At 45.3% G+C, this 15512-nt stretch overlaps 1 protein-coding gene across 2 annotated transcripts in view; it reads left to right on the top strand.

The window, feature by feature from the left end:
* PRICKLE2 (prickle planar cell polarity protein 2) overlaps positions 1 to 15512 on the top strand; it is a 345204-nt gene that overhangs the window by 165419 nt on the left and 164273 nt on the right. Inside the window, exon 1 of one of the 2 annotated variants that reach the window (XM_020978309.2) lies at positions 4692 to 5215. The exons of the other annotated variant lie outside the window; for it this stretch is intronic. The gene's annotated coding sequence lies outside the window, so the exon portion shown is untranslated. Of the gene's footprint in view, positions 1 to 4691; positions 5216 to 15512 lie in introns of those variants that run through there. 2 annotated transcript variants of the gene reach the window in all.

Below are 15512 nucleotides of genomic sequence, written 5' to 3'. Positions count from 1 at the left end.
CCTTCTATCATCATCCAGTCCTTTCTCCCCTTGAACCTTCTAACCCAGCTCAGCCTCATATTCCCAGCCTCCACCCCTGTGACTTTTCCTCTGATTACCCACAGACCCTCCATTTGAGAAAGTTCCCATGCTGACCTTGCTCATTGTCTAACCTGGCCCAGAACCAGAATACTCTTCCTGCAACCCCCCTACACCCTATTTTATGGGTTGTCTTCTCTCATTAGAATGTAAGCTCTTTGAGGGCAGGGACTGTCTTTCTTTTTCCTTGGATTTGTATTTCTAGCACTTAGCACAATGACTGGCAAATAGTAAGCACTTAATAAAGGCTTTTGCTATCTAGCTGTCTCTCTAGGATCTCACACAATATTTGGCTAATACCTCTCTAAAGAAGGCAATGCTTTATTGGACCTGCCTTCTCATCTCTCCATTAGTACAGATTATAATCTATCCACATCTTCACATCTTGTCATTAATTTTTCACGGAAAATTCATCCAACGTTCTGGGGGTGGGGGGTCTTTTTCTATTATTTTTTACATAATGGATGATTAATGGAGTACACAAGCTGTTCATCTGTTATCCCTTACTCATGTTATAGACCAACCCACCTTCTTTTCTGATCATATAGCTCTTTAATAATATCTTTAAGGGAGGAGGGAAGGAAGCAAGCATCTGTTAATCACCTACTGTGTGCCCGGCACGGTGGTAAGTGCTTTATGTATATAATCTCATTTGATCGTCACAACCTCAGGAGATAGGTGCTATTATGATTCTCATTTTATAGTTAAGGAAACTGAGGCTAAGAGAGGTTTAAATGACTTGAACAGCATCGCACAGCTAAGTGTCTGAACCTGAATTTGAACTCGGTATTTCCTGACTCCAGTGCTCTATCCACAGTGCCACCTAGATACCTCCTACTGCTTCTTGTAGATGCCTCAATAAATCATAGCATATTTAATACCCCTTTGTGTTTACTTTATATATATATAGTGTACATACTTGTCTTGTATATACCTACATGTATATATCTTTATATACCTATATGTTTAGATCTGTCTCCTCTTTGGGCAGGGGCTTTCATTTTTCTTTGTATCCCCAGTGAAGTCCCTGGGACATAGTAGGGGACTCCATAAATGTTTGTTGATTGATTCATCTCTCAGTCACTCTTAGGGACATCCATAGTGCTGACTCTTTTGAGGCTGTACACTTCCATAATCCACAGCCACAGACCGGCACCAGAAGAATGTTGGTGTATGTCTTGGAAAATTCTTGAATATATTGAAGCTGTGAAACTTTTCAAATGCCATCTAGCTCTCTCTTATCCTTGCTGAATCTCAGACCTGGATCGTGGTCTGTCTGCAGTGTTTCTTCAAGAGACCACTTCAGTGGACTGTCGTCCAGCTGCACAGGACCTTATCATCCCCTGCCTTCATATCCTGCCTCCAGGACTTTGCATGAACTGCCCCCAAAACCTCCTCCCCTCAGATTCTTCAGCTCCCATGCTTCCTTCAAAATCAGCTCAAGTGAGACAGCTGCATAGGCCTCTCCTAATCTTTCCAGGTTTCTGTCCAGTGCAAAGAGAGGTTTTCTATAATTAATGAGAGACTGTAGATGCTCCTCTTTACATGACTTTGTACTGATTGCATCAAGACCTGGAAACAATTGCAAAGTCCTTGCTTACTTTGTATATATGCTTTATTTATTTGGATGTTTTCCTCCTCTACCCTCAGGATATAAGTTTCTTGAGGGCAAGGGTTATTTCATTTTAGTCTTTGTATCCCCCGGCATAACACAATTCCTGGTATGTAGTAGGTGCTTACTAAATGCTTGTTACATGAGTAAGAGTCTTCCTTCATCCATTTAGTTTTTCCTATGTGGATTGTTCAGTTTCATGAAAGTCAGAGCAATTACAAATCTAATCTTGTGAGATTTGCAATGTTTCCAGAACTTGAAGCTATCCATAAATAATATCCATAAATGGAGAGTCTCACCAACTATAAGGAATCCTTCTCTGTACTTGTCATCCTCTGGGGCACAGGCAACTTCCTTTGGTGAACATGCATCTAGCTCCCTATTTGATGCCTCAGGCTTCATGTTAAGCAGAACATTACTGAGCAAAGCTACCAAAGTTATCGGGTCAACAAAGGAACTTGCATGTCCAGCAGATCTTGGACAATAGCTTTTACCCTTGCATTTTTCTCTACTGAATCAAATGCCTTTTTTTAAGCCATCAACAAACACTAGGCACAGTGGGATCTTACATTTTCTGCACCTTTCAGGCAATAAAGATGCGGTCTGCTGTAAACAGCTTTTTATTATTACTGAATTTCAGTCTCTTTAATACAGACCATTCCTCCAAATTGGCTAATTCCCTTTGGATTCTCTTACTCTTATGAGTACTGTACTGGCAAGCCCCCAGGAAATGGGCATTCTCCCTATGAGCTTTATCATTTTTCTCTCCACTCCATCATCTAAGACATTTACAAATCCACTAAGTAACACTGAAAAGATTCCATTTAATTTTCCCTCCAGTTTGACAATGAAGCCTCTAAATTTGATCTGTGCTTGGAAATCTGAACTATGTAGCAATATGGAAAAGCTTCAGTCAACACTCAGTATTCGGCATTAGAGAATTCACATTGGAGAATGTACTCATTTGGTATCTTAGCATATGCTACTTTTTGTTGTTTGTTTTTCTGTACATTGCAACTCATGAGAAGGCAAGGATGGGTTACAATCTGTGATGTTGGAGGGTGCTAGCAATTAGTGAGATCACAGATGCCTGGAAGTGTTCACTAAGTCCTGTCTCCCTACCCAGACTAAGAATTTCAAAGGTCTCAGATATATTGGAACTTGAAGGCACTAAGAGGTCATCTAGTTCAGAGATTCTTAACCTGGGGTCTGTGAACACATTCTAAAAAATGTTAGCTGTATTTCAACATAATTGATCTCTTTGTCATCCTAGGTATTTTATTTTATGCATTTGAAATCATTCTGAGGAAAGGCTCGTTGGCTTCCCCAGATGCAGGCTTCTATGATTTAAAAAAAAAAGTTAAGAGCCCTTAAACTAGTAAATTTAACAATTCAACAAGCATTTATTAAGCACCTACTATGTGCCAAATGCTAGTAACACAAAAGACAACAATAAAATGTTTATATTCTCTTGATGGAAACCAGCATATACACATAAATCAATATAATTATATAAACACAGTAATTGGAGGAAGGGAGGAGGAGAGGGGAAAAGGGGTGGATCAGGAAAAGCCTCTTTAGAAAGTGGCATTTGAGCTGAGCCTGGAAGAAATCTAGGGAGTCTAAGAAGTTAGAAGGACGTGCATTCCAGGTGTTGGAGCCAGCCTTTGCAAAGGTATGGGTGGAGTCAGGAGATGGAACACCAGGCATGAAGAACTGCAAGTGGGCCAATTTGGCTTCCAAGTAGAGTGGGTGAAGGAGAATAATGAGTATAATAAGCTTTTAGAGATGGTCTCTATGGACCAGGGTTATGAAAGCTTTCCCAACATGGGGATTTGTGGTTTATCCTGAAGGCAATGGGGAGCTAGCTACTAGAGCATGTTGGCAAGGGAATGCAATGGTTGAATATCAGTTTGGCAGCTTTGTGGAAGACGGATTGGGGAGGGGAGAGGCTGGAGGGAGGATGACCGTAAGTCAAAGTGAAAGATGATGAGTACCTGGACTAGGGTAGGAGCCAGGTGGGTGGAGAAAAAAGGATTGATCTGGAAAATGACCAGTGGAGAAATGTCCCCAGTCCCAAATACAGGGCCCAAGGTGAGGGTTCTTTCTTGCCAGTAATACCAGCCAGGTATGTTAGCATCAGATGCCATAGCCAAACCCACACCAACAGCCAAATAGCCTATAGTGAAGGTATTCAGCTCTTAATTACTCCCTATGACTTTGGGCAAGAAATTGTGCCTCAGTTTTCTCACCTGTAAAATGAGATAATATATACAAAATGCATTGGAAACCTTAAGTCCTCCTATATAAACAAGCTATTCTTCTTAAAAAGAGGGGCTTGTACTCGGTGGTTTCTAATGTCCCTAGCATCCTCCCTTCTTTGAGTTTCTCTGATCCTGTTGGGATTGGTGACTTTAATAGAGGTTCTGTGAGCCCCCAAATAGCAAGGCTTTCTATAGCTCCTTAAGGCTGGAAAAGCACTTTACAGGTTATCTAATTTGAGCTTCGAAGTAGCTCTGTGAAGCAGGTGGTATTATTATTCCCATTTTGCAGATGGGGAAACTGAGGCATAAAGAGGTTAAATAACTTGCCCGGGATCACCCAGCTAGGTTAGAGGTAGAACTTAGGGTTTCTGAGTCTCACTCTAGGGCTACTAAACCACCTAGCTGCCTGCTAAGGTCCTGAGCTCCATCAGGTTTGAACAGCAAGGGTGAGACCGAGCTTCTTTTTTTTTTTTTCCTAAAGTTGGTATTCTCTTAGTTTGCCCAGGATGGGGCCTGTAGACCGGACACCCTGGAACAGGGCCTCTGAGGGCGGTGGGCGTCTGAGCCTGCTCCTGGAGCCCAACTAAGGTGGCTGGTTAGCCTCCTCCTCCCCATTACCTTGCCCCTCCCCCCTTCCAAGTGGAAAGGTTGTGGGTCTCTTGATTGAAATCTAAATTTGGGAACGGGACCAGGATTGGCCTGTGGCTCGGCATTTTCACCAATAAGCTCCGAGTTCGGGGGGCGGCCCTTGCAGCCGCAGCCCCAGCAGCAGCAGCAGCAGCAGCCTTAGCCTCAGCCTGAGCAGCAGCAGCGGCATCAGCGGCAGCAGCAGCAGCAGCTGCAGCCCCAGCGGCCTCAGCTACAGCCCCAGCAGCAGCAGCAGCGGCATCTGCAGGAGGAGGCCAGGGGCCAGAGGCCAGGGCCGGCCTCCTCCAAAGAGCCTGAGCTGCCCACTGATCTGGCCGTCCGGCGTCTCCCTCCCTCCCGGCTCCTGGGTCCGTGTGCGCTCCCGCAGCCGGGGCGGGGAGGGGGGGGGGCATGGCCCTGCGCTAGCCCTGCTGCCCAGAGCAAGAATGCGGCCGCTGTCCCAGCCCTCGCGCCGTGCCCTCCCTCAGCTGCCGTCGCCGCCGTCTCTCGGTCGGTGGGAGACCCCCAGCTGCCCCCCGTAGGGCGCCGCTGCCCAGCCTGCCCCCGCCCCGTCCGGACTGCGGGACCCTGTGCGGCGGCCGCGTGCCTGCCCAGCGATGCTGGCGTGACCTTGGTGAGTGCCCAGCCCAGCCGGGGCTGCGGGCTGGGGTGGGGGACGCAGTGGCCATCTCGGCCCGGAGACAGAGCGCTTACAGCAGGGGAGGTGGCCGTGAGCCCCAAAGTGGCAGTGACCGAGCCCCAGCTTGGGGCAGCCTCATGTGCAACTGAAACTAAGTGGGTCCGGAGCCTCCCGGAGCCGGCAGCCTGGTGTAGGGACACTGAGGAAATCTGGCCAATAGGCTGGTGTGATTCCTGTGAGGGTTGGGGGAGCTGAACGGTGCTCGCGGCCAAGGCACCGAACCTCTCTGGGCCTCAGTTCCACATCTGATCGAAGTGAGATAACGAGGAAGATGCTTTGCAAAAAGCGCGAAGTGCTATCTATAAAAAAGGAGGAAAAAGGTCACCTCCTACAGGAGACCTCGCTTCCCAATCCTGCCTTCCTCCCTTTGCTAGGGAGGCATAGAGTAAACGGGTGCTGGATTTAGTCAGATTGTCTGGGTTCGAACACAGGCTCTGCCTCTCCGTGTGTTTAACTGGGACAAGGCACTTCATAATCTCCTCCTGAGGGGCTCAGACTAGATGCTCCTTAAAGGCCTTCCTGTGCGGCACTATGTCTAGTGTATATTCTTGTTGTTTTTTTTTTCTTTTCCATTTCCAATGCCTGGCCCACCATGAGAGCTGCTTAACAAATGCTTATTGATTGAATGATTGACCAAGCAGAGTTTCTTAGCCTTCGGTCCATAAACTTGTTTAAAAAAAAAACTTTCAAAATAATTCATCTCTTTTGTATTCCAGTGCGTCTTCTGTGCATTTAAAAGCACATTCTGAGAAAGGGTCCATAGGAGGAAAAAAAAAAAGTTAAAATCCCGAGGGGCAGGGAAACCTATTACAACTCAAAAGGCATCGTTGGACCCCCTGAATTCCTGGCATTTTCTGCTGCATTTTGGCCCTGATTTCGCCAACAAGGCTGAGGTGCAAAGCTCTGGAAGAGTTGACACTCATCTATAGCTCCCAGTCCCCAAAGGCTGCCCATGTCATCTCAGCTGTCGGGGGCTGGCCAGGATTTGTGTGGAATGACAGAAAGCAAATCTTGAACCCCATCGACAGCTGTGTCTCATAGAGGTTAAAATAGCTTCAACTGTCTTAGCTTTGTTCAGGAGGCTGCAGTGGGGGTGGGTGGGATGTGGTGTGAGTTTTGTTACTTTCTGGTCAGTTTGCATGAGTTGAAAGAGCTAAGTTCCCAAAATTAATTTGGGAAGGGAGAAGAAGCTTGAAAAAAACACCATGCATCCCTGTGATTCCCCCTCCCCTCCCTTTTTTACAATACATACATGCACACGTGCTCGCGCACTGGGGCGCGCGCGCGCGCACACACACACACACACACACACACACACACACACACATTTAAAGCAAGGAATTACTTTTTTTTAACAAAGTATACAGCCTAATAAAAATTCACAATGATCTCTGATTTGATTTTATTTTTAAGAAAATAGAAAAAGAGAAATTGAGAGTCAAAATTAAGTGAATTCCAAACTGGAGTGAACAGTCAGTAGATTGCCAAAGTCGAGTTCCCACCCATATTAAATGATTTGGGCCATTAGGGCCGGCTCCCCCTCCCCTTCCCCATTGGGTTGGCCCTCATCCTGTGTTTGCCTTTGTTTAGCCAGTGTGAATCATTTGTATACTTTGGTATTTCTGCTTTCTTCAAACAGATGTTTGTATCTGTGCACCCAATGGCCTAATTAGAGAAGCAGACAGAGGGTCTGTGGATAGAGGCTGCACAAATACCAGGGGGAGGGAGAGGGGGGGCAGTGCCTTTTAAAAAATAATCAGTTCCTCTGGCCTTCTGAACACTGGGTAATTCAGATGAAGGTGTCAGGGCAGCTGAAGAATTGATGGCCTTTGGATGGTACTCATCCCCCAGTAAATCATCCCTCAGTGGGGGGAGGCTTAAAAAATGATCTTGTGTTCTAAGTCCCTGAACTGCACCCTCCCCCCCAGCCCAAACCTCTGATACCCGCTGGTATGGAGCCACTGGCTGGAATGAAGTTACAAGAAAGGCACAAATCAGCCTAGGCAGGCCCCCTTGAACCACTTTTATTTCTGCTCGGCCAAAAGGAACACTTTGTTGGGCTAGCAAGTCCTGGCTGCCCCTCGGAGCAGGGAGAAAAACACAGCTCTTGTTCTAGAAGACAAATTCCTTTGAAAAGTGTGAATCATTTGCTTTAGATTTCTGTGGTGGAGGCTTGGAGATGATTAAACGTCCTGTCTGCAGGAAACTGCCAGGAGATTGGGGCATTTTCCTGAGTGGCCTAAGCCGCTCCCCAGTTTTGGGGGGCTAGACAAGGAAGCTCTGTTAGGAGGCCACAATATTGCTGGGGTGCCGTCTGTTGATAAAGTTGGCCTGGCTTCCCTGGGCCTCACCATCCAGTCAGACAAGCCTGCTTTTCTTTCTTTCTTTTTTTGTTGCATTTCCATTAAAGTAATTGCAACAACTTTCTCATTTCCTTAATGAGCTTTGCAAGACTGAATTTCTTGGAGACAGAGTTTTATCAAGCAGATTTCCTTGCAGGCCTCCTCCCACCTTCCTCTGTAGGAAAAGTACTTGGCTCCTTTCCCCAAGACTTCCTTTAGACAAGATTGTTATCCTTAGGGGCATGGAGATATAAAGGAATGAGTGGGGTGGAAAGGTCTGGACCAATGCTTACCATTTTAGGCCCAGTGTTTATGGCCTCTGCAGAGTTATTTGGAGAGGGAGGGGCACTCCAGCAGCGAGTGAGGTCCTGCTGCTTCCCCAGGAGGACATTTTCAGGGAAGAGAAACAGCATTAGGATTTAAAGGGAAGCTGGAGGCCAGAAAGCACAATCGTGGGGGATGGGACTTGAAAAGATCAGTGATTCTTTAATGAGATCCAGGCCTGTGCTATGTCAATCAGCATTCATTTATTAAATGTCTACTCTATACCAGGTACTATGCTGGCTATAGGAGGTATAAATCCAAAACTGAGATAATCCCTTCCCTCAAGGAGATTGCATTCTACTAGGTTGTTATAATACATTGTTCACAGATATACTCACGTCATGGAGGCATGGAGAGTTGGGGTGTTCAGGGAAGGCCTTGAAGAAGGTTGGCGTTTGAGCTGTGCCATGAAGGGAGGTAGGGCTTCAAGAGGCAGTATCTATGAGGGTATTCCAGCCATGGGCACACCCTATGCAAAGGTGAAGAGGAGGGGCCGGTTTAGATGAGGGAGGTCATTTGTTATCAGAATGGAAAGATAAGTTAGAGCCAGACCATGGTCATTTCCAAGCTGTGCTACCTACACCTGGACCCTTCTCTTCCCATTGGAACTTGGACTCTGCTCCTGGGACCCTGGGCTCTGATAGGAGAGCCTTCATATGTTAGCCCAAACTATGCATCCCCCTCAATTCCTGGCATATGTTGTGTGCCCTCCTCCAATCTCACTTTTCGGCTCAGACTTCCCATTATACATTTTCTTCCCTTATTAGAACATAAGCTTCTTGAGGACAGGGACTCTCTTGCTTGTTTGTTATTGTTGTTGGTGCCTGGCACATGCTCTAAGTGCCTGATGAGTGTTTATTCATTTACTTATTAAAAGGGTAAATGGGAGGAACATGTATTTTAGCCAAAAGGTACTGGGGAGCCACAGAAGCTTCACACTTTGATGGCTGAGTGGAGGATGGATTGGAGAGGGGATGGATTAAATGAAGAGAGACCAGTGTGTGGACATCCTGGTCTAAGGTGCTGGAGAATAGAAAAGGGACCAGTGTAGGATGGAATGAACGACACCTGACAATTAATGGGGAGTTAGAAAGTGAAAGTAAAACATCCAGGATAACTCCTTCTGTACAAACCTGGATGATTAGAAGAATGGTGATGATCCTTGACAGAAACAGGGAAATTAGGAAGAAAATTACTTCTGGGGGTGGACAGAGCACCGGCCCTAGAGTCAGGAGGACCTGAGTTCAAATCTAACCTCAGATGACTTATTAGCTGTGTGACCCTGGGCAAGTCACTTAACTCTCATCCCCCAGCCTCTCGAGGGCCCCCCCACCCCCGTTTTTGACTTCTGAGTTTGAAATGCCTGTGGGACAGCCCAGTTGTAGTCTGAGAGAGCTAAGAGGTTAAGTAACTCCCAGGTCATAAAATAGCTAGTACAGGTTAGAGACAGCATTTGAACTCAGGCCTTCAAAGGCTGGCTTTTGATGAACTCCACATTATGTAGCATCTTTTAAAAAGTAATTTTAAAAAACACCACCACTTCAGCAGACACTGAATTCTTTATGAGTTTGTTTTGTTTTAAAAATCTTTCCTGATAGGCACTTGGGCATATTGTACATTTTGAGTTTGGGTAATGAGGTAGGGAGGCTTACCTGAATGTAAACTCTACTGTAGAGCTTGGGAGCTGTCAATCCCAGGAGACCTGGGGAATTTTTATTAGCCCACTAATATTCAGCCTGGTGATTGTATTTGCTTCCACTCAGTATCTTGTAAGCCATAAGGAAATCACAATGAGGGTTGGGAAAAAGCATATTTTTAAAAGTTCCTTTGTCAAAATCCAAACGGGAAATAATTTTTCCCAGCGTCCCTGCAGTTTAGTCTGTGATGCAGTTTCTTGGGATGGCTTCCTTCATATCCTGTTCCTTTTGTGTGGCAGCTGAGGGGAGCTCTTTTTGCCAGGATAGTATTTTGACATTTTCCAGGAGAAGGGAAAATGTTGGGGTGGAAGAGGGAACAGACACAGATCATTCCTTCTTATTAAGGAGTTTTGTGGGCGGACCTAGGGAGGTTGTCAGAGCCTCGAGGAAAATCATTAATGATTTCACTGTAAGTCAGGGCAAAGCCCGCTGAAATGACTTGGATTTTGAACATCCGGGGACTGGACTAGAGCATTTCATCACCTGAAAGACTTTTCCACATGACAGAGCATCTTCTGGCTTGTGTTGGATGGCCCTGGCATGAGGCCAGATTAGCCTTTCACCAATTTATGCATACACACACACACACACACACAGACACACACACACCCCTAGAGATGGCAACTATAACCCATGTGACTCATTTGTCACTTTCCAAGCTTTGTTGACGTTCACATTCATGTTCCAAGGTGGAAAAACCCATTGACTTTGAAGGCTGAAAGACCTGGATGACTTTGTCATGTCCCTAAACCTCTTTTTTTTTTTTTGCATCTTTCAAAGGAGGGGATGGACAAGGTGACCTCCAAGGTCTTTTCTAGCTCTGAATCTGTGCCCTTGTGATCCAGCTTAAGAATCCTGGCTCTGTACTTATCACCTATGGGACCTGTGGGACGTCTCACTTCAGATCACTCTGGGCCTCAGGTTCTCCATCTGTAACATGAGGGGATTGGCCTTGATGATCTCTCCACTGCTGTGATCCTTGTAATCCCTTCTGAGACATTATTCTCTAAATAGTATTCCTTGAGTACTGCTCTACGGAGGCCACTTGTCTTGGGCACTCGTAGATATTGAAGGTCTGGTCTAAGGTCTGATGAAGGCAGATTCTCAGACTGTAAATGTGGAGCTGAAGAGCAGCTAAGAGGTAATTTAGTTCACCCTTGTTTTCCTCCTGAGGTTCTCCTAGGTGAAGTGATTTGTCTAAGGTCGCTTGGGGGGCAAGTGGCCTAGCTGGGATTTGAAACCCAAGTCTTCTGATTCCAAACATGGCACTCTTCATTGCACCACCTGGATTCACATATGACTCAGTTTCGTGTGTGTGTGTGTGTGTGTGTGTGTGTGTGTAGTGGGGGGCAGGGTCTATGTCTTGCCACTGGAGCCAGATGGCTGTGGAGGAGATAGTGAGGCTGGTGACTTTGTACAGCTCTGCCTCACTTAAATCCAATTCACTTGTAAGACAAGACATCACCTTCCTGATGTCACTGGTCTTCTTCAAGAACACAGGACAAACAGCAAAGAACAACAATCTGTGAGGGGGTCCAGAAGCCTCAGCAGACTGTCCAAGGGCACCATGCCCTAGAAAAGTAGAGATCCCCTGATCTAGGCAATCTGTGACTGGCCCCAACCTGTCTTTCTCTCCCCATTTCCCAGTGCTTCCCTAATGAATGCTGTGCGCCAGCTAGGCAGTCTTCTGACTGACCTCCATGCCTGCCTGGCACCTCTCCCTCTGAGCTGTGGCTCATTCTTTTTAATCTCTCCTCTTGTAGGTATACTTCACTTAATGTTCCCCTGCCTAGGGAAAGGAAGGGGAAAGGGAGGGGCGTAAGCATTTATATAGTGCCTATGTGTTGTTTTTTGGGTTGTTTTCAGTCATGTTTTACTCTTTGCGACCCCTTTGGGAGTTTTCTTGGCAAAGGTACTAGAGTGGTTTGCCATTTCCTTCTCCAGCTCATTTTACAGATGAGGAAGTGGAGGCAAACAAGTTAAGGGACTTGCCCAAGGTCACACAGCTAGTACGTGTCTGAGGCCAGATTTGAACTCAGGAAAATGAGTCTTCCTGACTCCAGGCCCAACCCTGTATCCACTGTACCACCTAGCTGCCCCACAGTACCTACTGTGTGCCAATTATTACCTTACAACAACCCATTGGGGTAGATACTATTATTATCCCCATTTTTATAGTTGAAGAAACTGATGCAAATAGTGGTAAAGGGACTTGCTCAGGATCATAGTTACTAAGTGTCAGAGGCCTAATTTGAACTCAGATCTCATTGACTCCAGGTCTATTGCTCTAACTACTGTGCTGCGTAGTTGACTAATATTGCTTCATGAGAGCAGAGACTTTTTTTTCTTTGTATCCCCCAACTCTTAGAACATTGCTTGGCCCATAGTAGGCACTTAACTGACTCTTACTGGCTTAATTGAGTGATTAACATATCGTGGCCAAACCTCTCTGACATTCTGAAACCCTAATCTTATCATCCGGAGTCCAGGCAAATAATTGCCTGAGATGTCGGTGGGACTTTAGGCAGCTGACACCAGAGTCCAGGTGGCGTCCTCTCCTCTGAGTCCTAGTGACATTATTTCATCCAATTTTATTTCTTTTTTTCAGAACCAATAAACAACATTAGGGCATCTAAGCCCTGTCCTGTAAGGTACAGCTCTGGGAAATCTCCCTGACATCCCGAACCTGAGGGAAGCTCAGCCTCTCTAAATATATGTATAATTTTGTTTTGTTTTTTGCTATCCTACACATTTGATATTTACATAGGGATTTATCAATAACAGAGGGATAGGGATAGTGGACCTGTAATTTTCCTGCCATACTACAGGGAACTCCTTGGTGAGGAAATTCCCTCCGCCAGTGCAGATCAATCACTCCCCTACAACTTATGTTCTTAGAGAGCTGCCTCGGCTGTTGAGAGGTTAGGTTATTTGCTCAGGATGTGACAGAAACAGGACCAGAACCCAAGTCTTCCTGATTCTGAGGCCAAATCTCTATGCAGAATACCATGTTCATTTGTCTGACATTCAGGGAGCAGGGAGCATAGGAAGAGAAGAACTAGACTTTAGGTAGGGAGAAGCCACCTAGGTTTAATACTGCCTTGGGCACTTACCCATTTTTGTGCCTAATTCATCCCCCTCGGCTTTCTTTTGCTCATCTCTAAAATCAGTTCAATATCAGCCCCATCCTCCTGGACTTGTTAGAAGGATCAAGGGAGATAATGTATGTAAATTGCTTTTTAAACTGGCTGTCAATTTTCATTTATATGAGTTGTCTTTTCGTGGGTATCAGCCTCTTCTCTCCCCATTTCTACCTAGGTTCTAAGCCCCGGGAGATTAATGCACCTTCCATTTCTGTGTGACCTTCATGGGGCCTTGCCCTATGGAGTTGCACCCAAGAAACACCATTTTGTTGACTGATAGATTAGACAGAGGTAGCTTTGGGCAGCAGAAAGAACCTGGGGACCAAGAGTCATGACAACTGCATTCTAGGCCCAGTTCCACCACTAAATACCTGTGTGATTTCCGACTACATGTTTTACGCCTCTGGGCTGCAGTTTGCTTCACAGCGCCCTTTATCGAGTGCTTTCAAGTGTGTTTTGGAAACTGCTCCTTCCCTTACTTCCCATCAATCTCTTGGTTCTCTTTCCTTAATTCTCTTCTTCATCTTCTGATCTTTGTTCCTCTTTCTTCCTTTCTTCCCATTCGTTTTCCCCTCCCCCTTAATATATGAGTTTCTCTTTTTCTCCCTGCCTCTGCCATCCCCACCCCTTTGCCAATGCCTTTTCTTCTCCCTTTTCTTTTCCATATTGTCTCCTTACCTCCATTTTCCTGAATCCCTTTCTTCCTCTTCTTACTCCTTCCCCAATATTTGCTTCTTCTTCCTCAACTTTCCCTCCCCTTCTTTCTTCTCATTTTCACCCCTTCATCTTTTTCCTATTTGACTTTGTTGTTCTTTCCTCCTTGGAAAGCCAAGTCATTTAAGTGAGTTGGCTTCTTCATTTGTAAATTAGGTTAATGATGACCTGTATTTATATGAAAATGACCTGATAATATCTCTAGACCTGCATTTATGGAGATGACTTGAGCAGGGATTTTTAGTCTTTTTATATCATGGACCCCTTGTTCAGACTGACAAAACTGAGGGACCTCTTCTCAGTATAATGTTTTTATTACACAATATAAAATACAGAGGACAGCAATTATATTGGTAATCCTTTGTAAAATATAATGGAAACCAATTATATTGAAAAAACTGCTATCTATCTATCTATACATATACACATACACACATATATGTATATATACACGTACATAGATATATATGTATATATATACATATATATATACACACACATATATATATATACACACATATATATATATATATATACACACATATATATAGGTGAGGCAGTTGGGGTTAAGTGACTTGCCCAGAGTCACACAGCTAGGAAATATTATGTCTGAGGTGGGATTTGAACTCAGGTCCTTCTGACTCCAGGGTTGGTGCTCTGTCCACTGCACCACCTAGCTGCCCCAAAATATATTTTTTAAAAGTTCCCAGACCTTAGATGAACAACTCCTGCTGTATCATATGAGAGGGGATTCAGAGGGGAAATAGTGGGGCCATCCTTGGAAGAAGGTGCTACAATATCCTCAAATTGCTATTATTTCATTGAGATGCCCTAAAATATTATTGATGATATGCCAGCATTGGCATTGACAACAAGCTTGCAAGTTTTGTCTCTGACACGTATTTGCTGGGTGATTTGTTCAAATCATTTACCTTCTCAATGTCCCAGGTAACCCCAACTGTAAGTTGTAGAACAGCTGCTGATTTGCATGGGTACAGCAAATTTCTTCACTGGCAATTCCCTACATTGATGAAATCACATATCCAGACAAAAAATAATAAAAATGGCCCTTAGAAAACCAATTCGAAACTGTATAAAATTCTGAGCTGTTGGCTAGCTTTCCACTATTTGACCTGGGAAGTAGAGTGTCTGATGAAATATGGAGAGTCCTGGGAGTAATCTGGACTTCAGAGATCAGCTAGCACTTCCTTGCAGAGATCCCTCATATGGAAGCTGTGCCTGGGCCCTGCTGAAAGTCATTCCTTATCTTCTGGAGAAACCGATTGGAGATAGTCTTGCAGAGGGAAGCAGTGTCCCAGACCCAGAGGGCCACCGGGCAGCATTATCTCTAACTGGGATCACATGCCTGGTGCTGACCTGCTCAAAAGCCAGATGTGGGAGAAACCAACAGATGGGATTTCTAGCCCAGGGGAGTGATGGCGATCACTCCCAAAGTCCACGTGCTGTGCTTGATTGGGTGATTTATTGAGTTATGAGGGGCATGTCTGAGAGAAAGAGAGAGAGAGAGAGAGAGAGAGAGAGAGAGAGAGAGAGGAGAGAGAGAGAGAGAGAGAGAGAGAGAGAGAGGGGAGGGAGAGAGAGAGGGAGGGAGGGAGAGAGAGGGAGGGAGGGGGAGAGAGAGAGAGAGAGAGAGAGAGAGAGAGAGAGAGAGAGAGAGAGAGAGAGAGAGAGAGAGAGAATCTGGCTTCAGTGAGAAGGGTGGGTTTGAGGCCACTAAAAATCACACAGTTCAAATATCATCTGTAAACATTAATGTAAGTGTTGGTATGATAAATGTGCGATTTTGGGGGAGCAGCAGTAAGACTGCTAATTGAACAACATCCATGTCAAGATTCTCTTGTATGAATGAAATAAGAAGGTGGAGTAATGCAGTTAAATAAAAGTGTACTGAGCGTGGCCAAGACAGGAAATTGCAAGGGCCTGAATGGGAGTGCTCACTGAAGGGAGCAAAGACTCCATTTCCCATGAAGCCAGGAGCCCAGTGCACCAT

This window comes from Phascolarctos cinereus, unplaced genomic scaffold, assembly GCF_003287225.1.
Source record: "Phascolarctos cinereus isolate Bilbo 61053 unplaced genomic scaffold, phaCin_HiC Scaffold_4;HRSCAF=312, whole genome shotgun sequence".
Lineage (NCBI taxonomy): Eukaryota > Metazoa > Chordata > Mammalia > Diprotodontia > Phascolarctidae > Phascolarctos > Phascolarctos cinereus.
The sequence above is the reverse complement of the archived record's forward strand: the minus strand, read 5'-3'. Positions and strand labels throughout refer to the sequence as shown.